We start from the raw sequence: 18,883 nt of genomic DNA on the forward strand, positions 1-18,883 counted from the left end.
TTGACTTCTCTTCACCTCCTGTGAGGCAGGACAGAGATCTTCATTGATGAACACGCCCGAGCCTTTCAATTTCCTTGTATTACGCATCACTGCTTCACGGTCTTGGAATCTTTCAAATCGGGCAATTATTGTTCGTGAGTACGGCCAACCAACAGTGCCGACCCTGTGCGCTCGTTCTAGGTCCATGGGTGGAAGTTCCAACTTGTTTTGCAAGAGGGATGACACGAGGGCATCAGTCTGTTCCCATGATTCACCGGCTGTTTCGTTAAGGCCGGTGATGCGCAAATATTACGACGGCTGTAGTCGTCTTGATAGTTGAGACGCTGAACAAGCTCCTTTGCACATCCCTTGAGATCATTGACTGTTGTTTCTTTATCAGAGTTTGACTTGCGTACCGCTTTCAGATCTTCTTTTAAGTCGAGTACCTCAGCTTGAGTAAACTCTAAACTTCTTGTTAGCTCTTGTATCCTTGACTCCAAACTACTTACTCGTGCCTTAAACTGCTCCACAACAATATCCAGAGCGCTCCGAAAGGCTTGGTTCTGTGAGTCCAGTAGCAGCTTTATTGCAGAGGAATCCATGGTTGTAGAGTGGCAAAAGTATATCTCACTGGTGCCACTAAGTCCAGGAGTGTGTTGGACAGAATGCTAGAAACTGGCAAAGTCTGCAATCACTTGAAAGGCACTGTAGGTCAGGGGTAAGGAGCTGCTAGGGAGGGACGTCCGTTCGCACCCGCTGCTCGAGAGAGAGAGAGAGAGAGAGAGAGAGAGAGAGATATGCAGAGCTAACTACAATATTTGAAGGGTAACTTTTTACAGGGACAAATGAGAAAAACAGAAAAGAAATAATGAATAGAGGGACAAAAAAGGCGGAGGTAAAAGCAAAAGAAAGAAGGAATATAAAGGACCAAAGATGCAGACCAACAACCCCCCAAAAAAGAAACGAATTAAAATAGTAAGAAGAAACAACGCAAGACAGGACAAAACGAAGACGAAGAATAGATGAACAAACTGACCAAGAGCAGAACAACCAGCATTCCAACCACACGAACACAAGACACTGGTGGCAACACGACCCCCAATCTAGAGTCCTGGTTGATAGGTGGTCTTCAGGACGGCATGTGGGTAGTCTGAGGACACTCGGCGATGACTGAAAATTTGTCTGTGGCGGCGGGCGGGACGCGGTCTATCGCATGTCTCCCCCCCCCCTCCTATTGTCTTGTACCTTTCTGCTACTACTACTATTACTACTACTACTACTACTACTACTACTACTACTACCACTACTACTACTACTACTACTACCACTAATAATAATAATAATAATAATAATAATAATAATAATAATAATAATAATAATAATAATAATAATAATAATAATAATAATAACAATGATTAAAATAATACCCGCGATAATAATATTTTATGTGATCATAAAATAGAAACTAACCAATTTTACGAAAGGAAATCATTCTTATAACACGCGAGAGGTCATTCAATTCATTCAAATCAATGAGATATGCAACAGACGTCTGGATGGCAGCACGCGAGTACCGAAGATTTGCTTTAGACACGATGACTTAACTAAACTATTCATGTTCTGCAACCATCCGTTCCATGCCTTTAAACTAATAAGTTGTTTATGACCTGAAAAATCTATCTATTCTTTGTGTTGTTGCTGGAAGGAAAAAAATCCACCTTTTTTCTCATATACGTTTAGTTAAAAAAATATTCTCTACCCGAACTTAAGAGGAAAATGCAAACGCTCAAGAGGACGCTGACCGCAGGGAGAAGGAAGAGGAAGAGGAAGAGGAAGAGGAGGTTGAAAAGGAAAGTGATGGGACTATTGTGCTCACCTCCTCCTCCTCCTTCTCCTCCTCCTCTTCCTCCTCTTCCTCCTTCTCCACCTACTCCTCCGCCTCCTCCACCTCCACTTCCTCCTCTTCCATCATCCTCAGCATCATAATTATCCTCATCATCTTCTGCTTCCTCTTTATCTTCATTATAATCACCACCACCATCACCACCATCATTATTCTTCCTTGTGTGTGTGTTTCTTGTTTTGTGGTTCAGTTCTGGTCAACTTACTACAGAATGAGTATCATATTGTTAGAATCGGTACAGAAGGATGACTAAGATAATTCACGGGTTAAGAAACTTGCCATACGAAGAAAGACTCAAACTGTTAAACTTACATTCTCTAGAAAGGCGGACAGTGCCAGGATGACTTGATAGAGGTTTATAAATAAAAGAAAGGCTTCAATAAGGGGGATATTATTAAGGTTTCGATGGTAAGAGAACCGAGTAGGACACGAAGTAATGGTTTTAAACTGGATAAATTTAGATTCAACAGGGACATGGGCAAAAATTGGTTTTCTAATAGAGTGGTGGATGAGTGGAACAGGCTGGGCAGTCATGAGGTGAGTGTCAGTACGATAGTCACATTCAAAAATAGCTTAGATAAATTCATGGACAGTGATATTAGGTGGGGTAAGATTCACAGGAGCTTAGGTTCACAGGAGCTACCTTGTACAGGCCTACCAGCCTCTTGCAGACTCCTACGTTCTTCTTATGTTCTTATGTTATCTACCACCTCCCCACCCAGTCATACACTCTGTCTAGTTCATCCTGGATCTGAGCTGCTCCATTCAGCGCCTTCACCCGAAACTCGAAACCGGCTCACGATGACTCAACAGAACCGAGTGATCTGTTGTGATCTTGCAGGGGAGGTGCTATGATAACAACAACAACAACAACAACAACAGAATATCTAGATTGATAAGAAAGACAAGAAATGATAAGAAATGCTAAGAAACATGGTGCTAAGGCGGCCGTCACGGGTCACAGGCATGTCTGTGGCTCGCTTACTGAGCCTCAGCGGCCTCGCGCCTCCGCCACTCGGCGATCTCGTCGCGTATGTCGCGGTGGCACCGCAGCACAGCGTCCCTGTTGCCCTTGATGTGCAGGGTTCGCCTGACCCGCACGATGCTGACGCCGTGGCTCCGCCGCAGGTCCTCCAGCTGGCGGTCACCGGGTCCTGCGAGGCGGGAGATGAATCTCTGCGCCACGGTGAGGCTGCGGTAGGCGAGGGAAGCTGTGGCGGGGGCGGCAGGGACGGTCACTGGTGAATGGACTTCGCCCCGAGAGGCTTCTCTGTGCAGGGGTGCCTCCTCTTCTGCGGCACCGACGTCAAAGGCTTCCTCCTCTCTTGTGGCACCGACATCAGTGGCTTTTTCCTCCTCTGCGGCAGGAACATCAGAGGCTTCTTCCTTTTCTACGGCAGGAACATCAGAGGCTTCTTCCTCTTCAGCGGCACCGACATCAGAGGCTTCTTCCTCTTCAGCGGCACCGACATCAGAGGCTTCTTCCTTTTCTACGGCAGGAACATCAGAGGCTTCTTCCTCTTCAGCGGCACCGACATCAGAGGCTTCTTCCTCCTCTGCGGCGGTAACATCAGAGGCTTCTTCCTCTTCAGCGGCACCGACATCAGAGGTTTCTTCCTCCTCTGCGGCGGTAACATCAGAGGCTTCTTCCTCTTCAGCGGCACCGACATCAGAGGTTTCTTCCTCCTCTGCGGCGGTAACATCAGAGGCTTCTTCCTCTTCAGCGGCAGGAACATCAGAGGTTTCTTCTTCCTCTACGGCGGTAACATCAGAGGCTTTCTCCTCTCCTTCGGCACTGACATCAGAGGCATCTTCATCCTCTGCGGCACCGACATCAGAGGCTTCTTCATCCTCTGCGGCAGGAACATCAGAGGCTTCTTTCTCTTCTGCGTCACCAGCATCAGAGGCTTCTTCTTCTTCCTCTTTCGCGGCAGAAACATTTGAGGCTTCCTCCTCTTCTGTTGCTTCGACATCAGAGGCTTCCACAACCTCGTGCGCCGCCTCGCCAAAGTCTTTATCTTTCACCGTAAGCACCCTTTCCGGGAGATCCTTCCGTTCATTGTAGGTGTCATCGTCATTGTAAGTGTCATCGTCATTGTAAGTGTCATCGTCATGATCTTCCACCGCAAACACCTTTTCTAGGTAAACTTTCCATTCGTTGTAGGTGTCTTCATCATTGTAGGTGTCATCGTCATTGTAGGTGTCATCGTCATTGTAAGTGTCATCGTCATGATCTTCCACCGCAAACACCTTTTCTAGGTAAACTTTCCATTCGTTGTAGGTGTCTTCATCATTGGCGGTGTTTCCTTCAGTATACATGGCCTTCTTTCCCTTGTCGGGTTTCTGTTCCAGTGGCCATGTTGTGGGAAGGGCCTGGAACTGCTGACTGGCTTGCTGGAGGCCGACTTTGTCTTCATAGATGTACAAGTAGAAGCTGCCAGGTCGCCCTCCGTCCAGCAGCGCCTCCAGGAACTCCTCCAGGCTAACGCGGGCCTTGCGAGTTGCACCGCGGCGGTACGCCACACAGATCTTGATCTGCGTGGCTTCGGCGTCTGGTTTCCGCTGCACCTGAAGAGGTACTCCAGGTCCAGCGGGGCAGTGACGGAGGTGGGGCCGGACGCCTCCGGGAAGGCGAAGGCGGCCACCTTCCGCGAGCTGAGGGCTCGCCAGCACCCCCGACGCCGGCAAAGGGTGATGGTCACCTTGCGGGGCCGAGCCCGCCGCTGGCGCCGCCGTCGGCAGCCAGCACGACGCAGGTGCCGAGCACGGTGCGTCGGATGTTGTGCTGCTGCAGGTTTTAGGGAACATTGTGCTCACTAATTTTGTCTTCATTTGTTTTGTAAATGTTTGACAAAGTCACGGTGAACGAGGCGGCAGTTACAACAAAATAAGCTGGTGGCAGCCGCCGCCTTGCCAGCAGAGCCTGCCCCCACTGCTGCCAAGGCTCAGTTTCCTGCATTGTGTGTTTGTGTGTGTGTGTGAGAGAGAGAGAGAGAGAGAGAGAGGGGTGGGGGGGGCGTGATTCTACATACATATAAGCCATAAATTCTGAGTGCTCCCCATACACACTCGCGGTACAAAAAAACAATGGTAAACACAAAGAAATATAGAAACGACGCAGAGGCTTTTCTTTACGTCCGGAGCAGGAGGAGGAGGAGGAGGAGGAGGAGGGAGTTATGTTAAAGTTGATGAAGAATATGTAGATTATGAAAAAAAAAAGAGAAACGAGGTAGACGATGAAAGGAAGAAGTTTATAATAAAAAAGAAGGAAGAATTTGAAGAAGAGAAAGAAGGCGAAGAAGTAAAATATTAACAAGAAGATGAACAAGAAGAAGAAGAAGAAGAAGAAGAAGAAAAAGAAGAAGATGGGAGAGAAAAGTGGGAGAAAGACTATAAATTAAGAAAAAAAGTATAAAAAGAGAAAGGGATTGAACAGAACAAGAAGGAGAAGACAAAAAAGGAGGATACATAGTAAGTGAAGAAGACGTAAAGATGGGGAAAAAAATAAAAATAAAAATAAAGAGAGAGAGGAAACCGATAAACAATAAGAAATAGAACAAAACGTAGACATGAAGGAAACGAAGAAAAAGAAAAGAAAATAGAGAAAATACCAACAGAATATGAGTAGCATAGGGAATAAGCAGAAAGCGAGGATGATGAAGAAGGAAGAGCAGGAGAGAGAGAGAGAGAGAGAGAGAGAGAGAGAGAGAGAAACAAAATAGAGGGTGAGGAGAGAGAGAGAGGGAGGGAGAGAGAGAAGCGTGTTGGAGAGGAAACAAGGGGAAGGAGGAGGAGGAGGAGGAGGAGAAGGGACGTTGAGTGTTTGCTTGCTGACGACGAGGAGGAGGCGGAGGAGGAGGGATGTCGAGTGTAAAAGGCGAGTAATTTTGTGGCGCGGGGGGACAGAGAGGGGAGGAAAAGAGGGGAGGAAAAAAGGGAAAAATTATATAGGAGGGTTAGGATTTGATGCGTGAAGGGAGAGAGAGAAAGGGAGGGAGAGGGAGAGAGAATGGAGGAACAGGGAAGAGAGTAATACGAGGAAAGAAGGGAGAAGGGAGGAATAACAGAGGGAGATAGGAAACACAAGGGAAGAGGAGGGTAGAAGGGAGGGAAGGGGAGGAGAGACGAGCTAGAGAGAATGGGAGGGAGAATTGAAAAGGAAATGAGAGAGAGAGGAGAGAAAAGGATGGAGGTAGAGATAATATAGGAGAATAAAGGGGAGAGAAGGGTTGAGGAGGAGGAGGGAAATAATGATAAAGTAGAGGAAAACAAATGAAAGAGGAAAGGAATATGGAGAGAGAAAGAAGAGGAAAGAGAGAGGAAGTAAGGATAGGAATGGAAGAAAGAGGTAATAGGGGAAAAATTGAATGATCGATATTCTCTCCTCCTCCTCCTCCTCCTCCCCTTCTCCTCTTTCTCCTCTTCCTTGAAATGGAAATATGCTTTAGAAAGATGATGAAAAAGAAAAATGATAAAAAGGAAATAATGAAAAAGATAGACTAAAAGGGAAGAGGAGAATGGAGATGAAGACGAAGAGGAGGAGGAGGAGGAGGAGGAGGAGGATGTGATGAGGCGTGGCGTGAGAGTACTGCAATTAAGACGAAGTGTGAAGAGGAGGAGGAAGAGGAGGAGGAGGAGGATGTGATGAGGCGTGGCGTGAGAGTACTGCAATTAAGACGAAGTGTGAAGAGGAGGAGGAAGAGGAGGAGGAGGAGGAGGAGGATGTGATGAGGCGTGGCGTGAGAGTACTGCAATTAAGACGAAGTGTGAAGAGGAGGAGGAAGAGGAGGAGGAGGAGGAGGAGGAGGATGTGATGAGGCGTGGCGTGAGAGTACTGCAATTAAGACGAAGTGTGAAGAGGAGGAGGAAGAGGAGGAGGAGGAGGATGTGATGAGGCGTGGCGTGAGAGTACTGCAATTAAGACGAGGTGCGAAGAGGAGGAGGAGGAGGAGGAGGAGGAGGATGTGATGAGGCGTGGCGTGAGAGTACTGCAATTAAGACGAGGTGTGAAGAGGAGGAGGAGGAGGAGGAGGAGGAGGAGGAGGAGGAGGTGATAAATTTATAAATTAAGGCGAATTTAAACGCAAAGAGGCGAGATAATCGAGCAGCAAGGGTCTTTCTAAAGGTACTCCAAACTTATTTCTCTCTCTCTCTCTCTCTCTCTCTCTCTCTCTCTCTCTCTCTCTCTCTCTCTCTCTCTCTCTCTCTCTCTCTCTCTCTCTCTCTCTCTCTCTCTCTCTCTCTCCACTCACTCACTCTCCACTCACTCTCCACTCACTCACTCTCAGGAGATGAATGAACCCTCAAACCTCTGGTCTGCCACCAGTGGTCAGAGACTCTCTCTTCTACCACACGGTGTGCATGTCGGCAAGGCACTACATCGGACTCCACTACAACCTCCACAACCTCTATGGACTGTCAGAGACGAGTGCCACCAATGCGTAAGTCTATGATGCTCAGAGTTTTAGGTGCAGGGAGGAATATGCTGACAGTAAGTTTGTGGTATGCATTCAGTATGGGTACAGTACATTAGTAATGTGCTTGTAGTAAGTTTGTGGTGTGCATTCAGTATGGGTACAGTACATTAGTAATGTGCTTGTAGTAAGTTTGTGGTGTGCATTTATTATCGTTACAGTTTATTAATAATATACCCAATAATAGGCAAGAGGAAATACAGATGAAGGAAGGCTGTTTTTCTTTCAGAGTTTACCAGCCAAAGGGATGAAAGAATGAAGATGCTGGCTGGCTGACTCTTGCATAAGGGATTAGGGCAGCATAGGGATGAGCCAGTGTTTAAAATTATGGACGGTAGGGGTTGAGGCATGCAGCTACCAAGTTCAGGAGTGCCCGCCAGTCCTCTTTCTTATAACATACCAATACTTGTTTATTATTACTATCAATATGGCCATTACTTGTTGCCAGAGCCCTGCAGGGTGTGGGAGCCAGGCGGCCGTTCATCACTTCCCGCTCGTCCCTCCCAGGCCAGGGCCACTACGGGGGCCACTGGACGGGCCACGTGTGCTCCCACTGCTCCAACATGTGGCACTCCACCGCAGCTGCTGGAATTTATTTACTCATTTATCAATTTATCTATTTATTGTTTTATTATTATTATTATTATTATTATTATTATTATTATTATTATTATTATTATTATTATTTATTTATTTATTTATTTATTTATTTATTTATTTATTTATTTATTTATTTTACATCCTGGCCTACAGCTGGTAGGCTTTCTTTAAGGGCCTGGTGGTCGACCCGAGCCCTTCATGGCACAGGGCAGGCGAGTGTTTACAGTGATGCCATCTGTTCTGAGCGGGCAATGGGCCACGTTATTTCGAGATTCCAGCGCCCAAACACACACGTGACGTGACTTTTATAGGAGTTGTGGGCCTTTCCGTGGGTAGTTTTGTGACCCTGGTGGCAGTTTGACAAGGCTTCTGTGCCATGAACTCTAATAACCACTCCTGAGAATGCATTTTACCTCTCTCTTTGCCTTAAGAAATAGCTGGTGTGTGAGGGTCAGTAGTGTGTAAGAATCCCAGGCAAAGCATTCCCCTATCAAGTTTATTCTTTGGTGACATGCAGCTGTGCCCTCTCCTCTACAGCAAACACCCTTGCTCTGTCCTTATCTCAAGTTCTTACCTGAAAACTTCTCATCCCATCTCTCAAAAACTTAATGTCTTCTTCTGGCACCTTGGCCCAGCCTGCCACATGGCTATTGTCCACTCAGGAAGGGACGGTCCACCACACAGCCTGAGATCATGAGGAAACTGTGAAGAGAACACCTGATATAACATGAGTGCACTGATGTGTGGCAGGATTGTTGCAATTTTAAAGGCTGAATTTAGGTTAACTTTTACATGAATGATATATTTTTAAAGTTAATATTATCAATTTTTTACCTTTTCTTTTTACTCTTCCTCCTCTTCTTCCTCCACCTCCTCCTCCATGTGCATACTGTTTTTCACTCCAGTGTAAGTGTGTGTGTGTGTGTGTGTGTTTGTGTTTGTGTGTGTTTGTGTGAGAGAGAGAGAGAAATTCTATGTCATCAACACCCAAAATGAGGCGCTGTAAGTCAGCCTATGGTCCTAAGCATATCAGGCTCCCACTGTTACCATTCCCCAAGGCCACAGAGAAGGTTAACCGTGTTTTCCTGGGTGGTGTTTTTCCGTTCAGGGTGCAGCAGCCGTGTGAAACTATCAGCAGCATCAGCCTGCATCTCTGTTTGTCTGTATCTCTGTGTCCCTGTCTTCCTAACAGGCTCCCACTGTGCCTATTTCCCAAGCCCACAGGGAAGAGTAACTGGGTTGTCTTGGGTGTTTTCTCCTTCAAGGCACAGAAGCCATGCAAAACTACCGCCAGGCTCAGGAAACCGCCCATGGAAACCCCGACAACCTCTGCGAGAGCCTTTTGAAATAGATGGAGCAAGCCTGTGAGGAGTTTGACAATATGGACCTTAACTTCATCATCTGCCAACTTGACGCAGCCTTTCACGCAACTTTTCCCTATCCTTTACAATACTCAGCTGCTGCACTCTTCCACATGAAGCATTTACAATCTGCCCTAAATCATCTTCTTAAGTCCCTGTCACCACACTCAAATTCTTCCCTTCCTGTGCTGTCTTCTGTGCCATCATTTCATAGTCACTGCTGTTCAGAACTTGCTAACAGCTGCTTCCTTCCAGCCTTCTGCAGTGCCCGAGGCTTTCTGCTCAAGCTCATTCCTCTGCTATTTAACTTCCTAATGCCTGAGTTAACCAAAATCATCACTTTTTTCCATCCCTTTCCCTGGTAAACTCTGAAATACTTGTCCTTCCTTATTTCTGCATTTTGTCCTGACTGCCATTTGCTTCACTAAGTCCTCTAAGTCACTGCCATCACACTCATTCTTCTTTAATTCCTATCTTCAATGCCTTAATTTCATAGTCACTGCTGTTCTGAACTTGCTAATAGCTGCCTCCCTCCAGCCTCCTGCAGTGCCCGAGGCTCTCTGCTCAAGCTCATTCCTCTGCTATTTAACTTCCTAATGCCTGAGTTAACCAAAATCATCACTTTTTTCCATCCCTTTCCCTGGTAAACTCTGAAATACTTGTCCTTCCTTATTTCTTCATTTTGTCCTGACTGCCATTTGCTTCACTCAGTCCTCTCTAGGTCACTGCCATCACACTCATTCTTCTTTAATTCCTATCTTCTATGCCTTAATTTCATAGTCACTGCTGTTCTGAACTTGCTGATAGCTGCCTCCCTCCAGCCTCCTGCAGTGCCCGAGGCTCTCTGCTCAAGCTCATTCCTCTGCTGGCATGGCAAACTTTTAACTGCTCCTGCTACAGTCAGTATGTTTAGTTTCTCTGTCAGTGTAAGTATCCTAAAACAAATTAATGGGAAGAGAACTTTGTAAAGGCAAGGAATATAAGTTAAGAAGCTGCCAATGGTTTTTTTGTGTGCATTAACTGACACCTTTTAGTTAGGAAAAACTTTGATTTTGCCAGTACACACACACACACACACACACACACACACACACACACACACACCACCTTCTTCCTCCTCCCTACCAATTTAACAGAGGCAGGAAATAACATAGAAGCTGCCAATGTTTTTTTTTTATTATTATTTTTTTATTATTAATCAACATCTTTTAGTAATGAAGAGCTTCACTTTCTCCAGTGCTCCTGTCACCTTTTTCCTCCCCTCAGAACACTTCAGAAATATGTCAGGGGCAAGAAATAGTTAAGAACCTGCCAGCATCAGAAATATGTCAGGGGCAAGAAATAGTTAGGAACCTGCCAGCATCAGAAATATGTCAGGGGCAAGAAATAGTTAGGAACCTGCCAGCATCAGAAATATGTCAGGGGCAAGAAATAGTTAGGAACCTGCCAGCATCAGAAATATGTTAGGGGCAAGAAATAGTTAGGAACCTGCCAGCATCAGAAATATGTCAGGGGCAAGAAATAGTTAGGAACCTGCCAGCATCAGAAATATGTCAGGGGCAAGAAATAGTAGGAACCTGCCAGCATCAGAAATATGTCAGGGGCAAGAAATAGTTAGGAACCTGCCAGCATCAGAAATATGTCAGGGGCAAGAAATAGTTAGGAACCTGCCAGCATCAGAAATATGTTAGGGGCAAGAAATAGTTAGGAATCTGCCAGCATCAGAAATATGTTAGGGGCAAGAAATAGTAGGAACCTGCCAGCATCAGAAATATGTCAGGGGCAAGAAATAGTTAGGAACCTGCCAGCATCAGAAATATGTCAGGGCAAGAAATAGTTAGGAACCTGCCAGCATCAGAAATATGTCAGGGGCAAGAAATAGTTAGGAACCTGCCAGCATCAGAAATATGTCAGGGGCAAGAAATAGTTAGGAACCTGCCAGCATCAGAAATATGTCGGGGGCAAGAAATAGTAGGAACCTGCCAGCATCAGAAATATGTCGGGGGCAAGAAATAGTTAGGAACCTGCCAGCATCAGAAATATGTCACGGGCAAGAAATAGTTAGGAACCTGCCAGCATCAGAAATATGTCAGGGGCAAGAAATAGTTAGGAACCTGCCAGCATCAGAAATATGTCAGGGGCAAGAAATAGTTAGGAACCTGCCAGCATCAGAAATATGTCGGGGGCAAGAAATAGTTAGGAACCTGCCAGCATCAGAAATATGTCAGGGGCAAGAAATAGTTAGGAACCTGCCAGCATCAGAAATATGTCAGGGCAAGAAATAGTTAGGAACCTGCCAGCATCAGAAATATGTCAGGGGCAAGAAATAGTTAGGAACCTGCCAGCATTTTTTAGTTGGTCTAAATGACATCTATTGGTGAGGAAGAGCTGTGATTTTGCCACTCCTTCCCTTCTTTCCTCATTCTCTCCTGTTCCCTTCTTTCCTCCTTTCCCCTTCTCCCCTCCCTCCTCCCAGACCCTCCAGGAATCATTCAACAAAGGCCAGAAATAGTTAGGAAGCTGGCCGCAGTGTTTTTAGTTGCTCTAAATGACATCTTATGGTGAGGCAGAGCAGCTGCTGTGCCTTTGCTGTTACTCATACTCCTTTTTCCTCCTCTCAGACCCTCCAGGAATTTAATGAAGGCAAAAAATAGCAAAGAGGCTGCCAGTATTTAGTTCATATTAAGTGACATCTTTAGTGAGGAAGAACTTTGATTGATTTCCTTTTTCCTCCCCTCAGATCCCTCCAGTAGGCTGAGAAGAAGCTCCAGAGCCTGGCCCCGGAGATGGAGGGGCAGCGGCGGGCCAGGAAGCCCTCCGGCTCTGAGACGTGTGGCGCCACAACCAACAACTCCGCGTGCAGGGCGGGCTTAGAGAAAGGCTTTACACAGACCCTGGATAATGCTCCTGGTCTTGTTCCTCTTCTTGTTCTTGTTCCTCTTCCTCTTCACCTTAGTCATGCTGCGTTATGAATCATGTTAATTAATATATCCTCTTCCTTTTTACCTTAGTCATGCTGCATTATGAATCATGTTAATTAATATATCCTCTTCTTCTTTACCTTAGTCATGCTGCATTATGAATCATGTTAATTAATATATCCTCTTCTTCTTTACCTTAGTCATGCTGTGTTATGAATCATGTTAATTAATATATCCTCTTCCTCTTCACCTTAGTCATGCTGCGTTATGAATCATGTTAATTAATATATCCTCTTCCTTTTTACCTTAGTCATGCTGCATTATGAATCATGTTAATTAATATATCCTCTTCTTCTTTACCTTAGTCATGCTGCGTTATGAATCATGTTAATTAATATATCCTCTTCCTCTTTACCTTAGTCATGCTGCATTATGAATCATGTTAATTAATATATCCTCTTCTTCTTTACCTTAGTCATGCAGCGTTATGAATCATGTTAATTAATATATCCTCTTCTTCTTTACCTTAGTCATGCTGCGTTATGAATCATGTTAATTAATATATCCTCTTCTTCTTTACCTTAGTCATGCTGCGTTATGAATCATGTTAATTAATATATCCTCTTCTTCTTTACCTTAGTCATGCAGCGTTATGAATCATGTTAATTAATATATCCTCTTCCTCTTTACCTTAGTCATGCTGCATTATGAATCATGTTAATTAATATATCCTCTTCTTCTTTACCTTAGTCATGCTGCGTTATGAATCATGTTAATTAATATATCCTCTTCTTCTTTACCTTAGTCATGCTGTGTTATGAATCATGTTAATTAATATATCCTCTTCTTCTTTACCTTAGTCATGCTGCGTTATGAATCATGTTAATTAATATATCCTCTTCTTCTTTACCTTAGTCATGCTGCGTTATGAATCATGTTAATTAATATATCCTCTTCTTCTTTACCTTAGTCATGCTGCGTTATGAATCATGTTAATTAATATATCCTCTTCTTCTTTACCTTAGTCATGCTGTGTTATGAATCATGTTAATTAATATATCCTCTTCTTCTTTACCTTAGTCATGCTGTGTTATGAATCATGTCAATATCAGACATGGGGTAATCGTAATCAGTTACAATCGTTTACAGTTTTTCAAGTAATCGTAATCAATTACAATCGTTTACAGTTTTTCAAGTAATCGTAATCAATTACAATCGATTACAGTTTTTGCCGGTCACACACTCCATCATTACCTTCCCCTCGTGGGATCAGCTTACCCTAGGCTTAGGCATGCCCCGCTAGGCCTTGTTCAGGCTGTCATAGTGGTCAGGGAACTTGGCTGTCATACTATAGAAGTCTGGCAGGAGGCTGTGGGTGTGTGGTGGTGAGTCTGCCGCCCGACCCTGCACGGAGATGACACACACACACACACATACACACTGCCTGTCGTGTGTCCCCGCCTGGCCACACGCGGCACACAGTGGACAGTAGTGTTCCCCGGGTACTCGCGCGACGGTCCCCAACACCCGTCGTTCCTGCAGAGTCGCTGCTGCCAATGTTTGTGTTTTTTCAACGGGACGCTTATCGTGCCACACCTGCTCATATTCCTTTTCCTCGTTTCTGAGTAGTGTGAGGATGAAACTGTTTTGCTCCTATTATTTATTTGTTGTTGATCTGTGTCGTCACTTTTTGTGGGTACTGGATTATCACCAACACCGGGGTTGGTATGTTATGCAGGCCACCAAATGGAAGAACTGGCGAGTAATTATTATCACTTGAGAATATTCTGGAAGTAGTTTCGGAAGCGAATGTGCTGTATATCCCGGGGGATTTTAATCTCAGTCTGTTGAACCACAAGCAAGCCAATGTTCAGAATCTTGTGAACCTTCTTTATGCGCGCTCGGTCTTCCGGCGATACCTGAGCCAGCCAGAGTAACCAACACTTCAGCAACTTTAATTGATCACATACGGACAAATGATTTACAACACTACACGACAAGGGGCATATTACATTCTTCTTTCAGTGATCATTTTCCAGTTTTCAGTTCAGTCAGTACTCGAAGTAGTGCATCTTACAATCACACAATAGTTAAAAATAATTTGATGAGGATTCGATTAAGAAATTCAAAGCTGACTTAATAAACCACCAATGGAACACTGGTGTTAATGATTTAAATGTCAACGATGACTTTGATACACATGGAAAACTTTCTAACTATTTACAATAATATATTTCCTGTTAAATAATATGTAATCAAGAACAAGCATTTGGGTAAACCTTATATAGAGTAGCAATTAAAAATCCAATAAGACAACGAAATGCAATGCAAAAATTGTATGCCAAGTGTCCTCTTGTGTATGAATGTACTTGTAAGAAATACAGAAACACGTTAACATCAGTTAGTCGAGCAGCAAAGAAAACTTATTATAATTCAGCGATGATGAAAACTATTATTAAAAGTGTTAGCAGTGAACAAGTGGATTTTTGGGAAGAGAGGGAATGCAGGGATCAAATTTTTAGAGTGAGAGTTATAGTGGGGGAGTATCCTACAGCAGGAGAGGCAGCTGTCTGCTGCCTTCACGGGCCTGGAGAAAGCCTATGATGCATTTGACAGGAAGGGTTTATAGGATATGATGTAGATATATGAAGTGGGAGTGTATTTGGTGAAGGGATAACATATTTTTACAAGGATGTGAGTGCCTCTGGATGCTGGAAATAGGAGCTGAGTGAAGAGATTTTGTGTTGGTGAGGGTGTGAGACAATTAAGGGTGTGTGATGTGAGACACAGTGGCAGGCCTGTTTACATATGATATGGTGTTGTCGGCAGAAAGTGAGAGGATGATGCAGGAGATTACTGATGTATCTAACAGGGCGTGAAAAAAAAAAGCTCAAGAAACTGCCGAGATACATCCATAAAGCCCCTATCTGTTGTCTAATGACCAGGCCTATAAACCACTGGTAAAGTGTATTTCCATTTCTAGCAGCTAATAACTAAGAGGGACTATGCTAATGCCTATCTGTGGGATATCATCAGTGAAGCAGAGTACATAACTGCTTAACACAACTCAGGTGATCACGATGGGGACTGGCTACGCAAATTATTGAGGAAGTCTTAGACATTGCAACATGAGTTATGCTCAGCTCTGACTCAAATAAATAAGTTTCTGTTTTGCATAATACACCAATGTTGAGCTTATCTAAGAGCTCTCTGATATAATCTATTATTTTATACAGGAAATGTACATGGAGCAGACCTAGTTTCATCTGGTTCCCTTGGTGAAGTTGGTATTATCCTTGTTGACTCTATTTTGCTGGGCTGTCATAGAAGAACAGTCTTTGCAGATGACTCAGAAACTGATGTGGAGTTAACACATTTTTTTCATTTATGAGGCTTAATTATGATAGTCCTGTTATTCATGAGCACCTATGCAGTATCCTCCTCTAGGGCCCAAATTTTAAGCACACTTGTCAGCTACATGGTCATGGCATTGAATATGGTAGCACTGTTACCTCAAACCAATTAGAACTGCCCTTCTTTTTAATAAAGGAGTGATCGATTTTCAGACAATAATTTTATTCCTACTGTCTTGGTAGGTGCATTCCCTTTTGTGATGAAAAGCAACTTAAAGATGAAGCCATCATAAGTCAAGGCTTTGTCCAAGGATTCTTGTTGAGAATGCTGGGGATCATCTCGCTGTCATCTGCAGGTGATATGCCTACATGAATATGACAGCATTTTCTTGTTTTAGAAACACTGAAAATGCTAATTAAGCACCAAGACACATATTGATGGCATTACCAGCCTAAATTCTGGCCTCCTTAGTGAGGAGTTGTACCACCGGTCAGTCATGGCGCCACGCTTGGCAGGGACTGATACCAGGCCAGTCTAAATAGTCACGATGTCAAGAGGGCACACTTGCCCGGGAGGTGCTGCCCATAACATAAGGACCTGATGAACCCGAACATTGCTCCTCCTCCCACCATCAACAATCTCTGTGGTAAATTTGACTGATTCCTTTTGCTTCTTCTGGTTTAGGTCTGGTCTAGAATAAGCTTATTAGAGGAACAGTGATGGTGGGAGGAATATCACAGCTAGTCCATAAGAAGAACATAAGAACATAGTGAAACTGCAAGAGGCCGGGCGGCCTACACAGGGCAGCTCCAGAATCCCTCCCACTACTCACGATGGATGAGGTGTAGTTTCAGAGGTTACAGGTAGAGGCTTGATCCTCGTTTACCTTCGGTACGGGCGTACGCTCCAGTACCATGTCTCCTTACTGCACCCACACCTCACTGCCACCTGTCATCCTCGTCCATGTAGCTATCCAGTCTACTCCTAAAACAAGCTATCGTCCCTGCACTAACTATGTGATTTCTGAGTCAATTCCATTCCCCCACCACCCTATTACTAAACCAATGCTTGCCTATATCTCTCTTAAATCTATACGTTTATAATTTAAATCCATTACTGCGAGTTCTCTCCTGCTGGCTAATTCTCAGTATTTTACTTATATCGCCTTTGTTGTAACCCTTGACCCATTTAAATATTTCTATCAGATCTCCCCGCACTCTTCGTCTCTCTAGTGAATGTAAGTTTAGATGTTTCAGCCTATTTCGATATGGGAGGTTCCTCAGCCCCTGAATCATCTTGGTCATCCTCCTCTGAACTGATTCTAGCAAGTTGATGTCCATTCTGTAGTGTGGGCACCAAAACTGGACAGCATAATCTAAGTGTGGCCTAACTAACACTAAATAGAGTCTGAGGATGACCTCTGCACTCCTGTTGGTTACCGTCCTGTTAATAAATCCTAATACCCTGTTAGCCCTATTCCTCGCACTAATACATTGCTTCCTTAGTTTTAGGTCAGAGTTCACTAACACCCCCAAATCCCTTTCACACTCAGACCTGCCTATTGCTGTGGAGTCTAAGCTATACCCGTGTAATGGGTTGCGTGTTCCTACACTAAGTATGCTACACTTGGTGATGTTAAAACTCATCTGGCATATCAATGACTTAGATACAGGAATTAGTAGTGATGTTAGTAAATTTGCAGATGATACCAAGATTGGTAGAGCAATTGAGTCGGATCAGGACGCTAGTATTCTCCAAGGTGAACTCAGCAGATTGTATGACTGGGCGCATATATGGCAGATGGAGTTTAATGTAGGGAAGTGCAGTATTCTGAGTGTAGGTAGGAACAACCCCTCACATAACTATTGCTTAAATGACACTCTCATAAGCAGGTCTGGGTGCGAGAGGGATTTAGGGGTCTTAGTGAGCTCTGATCTCCGTCCAAGGGCATAATGCATTCAAGCTAGAAATCGAGCAAATAGGGTACTGGATTTTATTTCAAGGAGCGTAAGCAACAGAAGCCCCGAAGTCTTCCTCAAACTATATTTAGCATTAATTAGACCTCATCTTGACTATGCGGTTCAGTTCTGGTCACCTTACTACAGAATGGATATCAAAATTTTAGAATCGGTGCAGAGGAGGATGACTAAGATGATTCAGGGGTTGAGAAACTTGCCATACGAGGAAAGACTCAAACAGTTAAACTTGCATTCTCTAGAAAGGCGAAGGGTGCGTGGAGACATGATCGAGGTTTATAAATGGATGAAGGGCTTTAATAAGGGAGACATTCATAAGGTTTTGTTGGTAAGAGAACCGGGTAGGACACGAAGTAATGGGTTTAAACTGGATAAATTCAGATTCAACAGGGACACAGGCAAAAATTGGTTTACAAATAGGGCGGTGGATGAGTGGAATAGGCTTAGCAGTCACGTGGTGAGTGCCAATACAATTGTCACATTCAAAAATAACTAGATAAATTCATGGACAGCGATATTAGGTGGGGTTAGATACACGGGAGCTTAGGGTCAAATGAGCTGCCTCGTACAGGCCTACCGGCCTATTGCAGACTCCTGCGTTCTTATGTTCTTATGTTCTTATTTCTCTGACCAAGCTGACAGTTTGTTGAGATCCTCCTGCAGTGCTCTAGCATCCTCCCCTTTTCCTAATAGTGCGTCCTATTTTGGTGTCATCTGCAAATTTGCCTATGTCACTAGTTATCCCATTCTCTATGTCATTGATGTAGATAATGAATAAAAGCGGGCTAAAACTGAACCTTGAGGAACCCCACTGGTAACATTACCCCATTTGGATTTTTTACCGTTAATGGTAACCCTCTGTTTCCTGTCGCTAATCCACGCCTTAATCCAATCAAATACCTTCCCTCTTATCCCATGAGCCCTGACTTTATTTAAGTCTCTGGTTAGGTACCTTATCGAAGGCCTTATTAAAATCAAGATAAACCACATCATAGCTCTCATCATTGTCAGCTGCCTCGTATACTCTATTGTAAAAGGATAAAAGATTAGTGAGGCACGACTTTCCTTTAATAAACCCATGCTGTGAGTCGTGAATTAAATTGTCTGTCAATATTGATATGTACGTAGATTAAGCATAGTATTAAGTATTTATAAGTTATGCATTAATGTTAAGTTTTCTTTGTAAGCGCCCAGACAAAACTATGTAGTAACAAGGAATCCAAATCCCTTTATATAAGTTTTGATACCTTTATACTTTTGTATGTTTATATACTAGGATTGTATACCATATGTAAGTTTCAGCTACATATAGCCC

At 44.0% G+C, this 18,883-nt stretch overlaps 2 long non-coding RNA genes across 6 annotated transcripts; both read right to left on the reverse strand.

The window, feature by feature from the left end:
* Nucleotides 1-10,629: 10,629 nt before the first annotated feature.
* Nucleotides 10,630-11,585, reverse strand: LOC126993258 (uncharacterized). Its single transcript, XR_007747562.1, has 3 exons — nucleotides 11,387-11,585; nucleotides 11,163-11,252; nucleotides 10,630-10,760 (listed from the first exon to the last, which is right to left on the reverse strand). It is a non-coding gene; the product is annotated as an uncharacterized LOC126993258 (long non-coding RNA).
* Nucleotides 11,586-12,123: 538 nt separating this feature from the next.
* LOC126993257 (uncharacterized) lies at nucleotides 12,124-13,462 on the reverse strand. 5 transcript variants are annotated; one of them, XR_007747558.1, is made up of 4 exons: nucleotides 12,929-13,462; nucleotides 12,764-12,873; nucleotides 12,544-12,708; nucleotides 12,289-12,433 (listed from the first exon to the last, which is right to left on the reverse strand). It is a non-coding gene; the product is annotated as an uncharacterized LOC126993257 (long non-coding RNA). The 5 variants fall into 5 exon arrangements; XR_007747561.1 differs by lacking the exon at nucleotides 12,289-12,433 and adding an exon at nucleotides 12,124-12,268 and having other exon boundaries at nucleotides 12,599-12,708; nucleotides 12,764-13,462; XR_007747559.1 differs by having other exon boundaries at nucleotides 12,819-13,462.
* Nucleotides 13,463-18,883: the final 5,421 nt, after the last annotated feature.

Source organism: Eriocheir sinensis, unplaced genomic scaffold, assembly GCF_024679095.1.
Source record: "Eriocheir sinensis breed Jianghai 21 unplaced genomic scaffold, ASM2467909v1 Scaffold593, whole genome shotgun sequence".
Taxonomy (NCBI): domain Eukaryota; kingdom Metazoa; phylum Arthropoda; class Malacostraca; order Decapoda; family Varunidae; genus Eriocheir; species Eriocheir sinensis.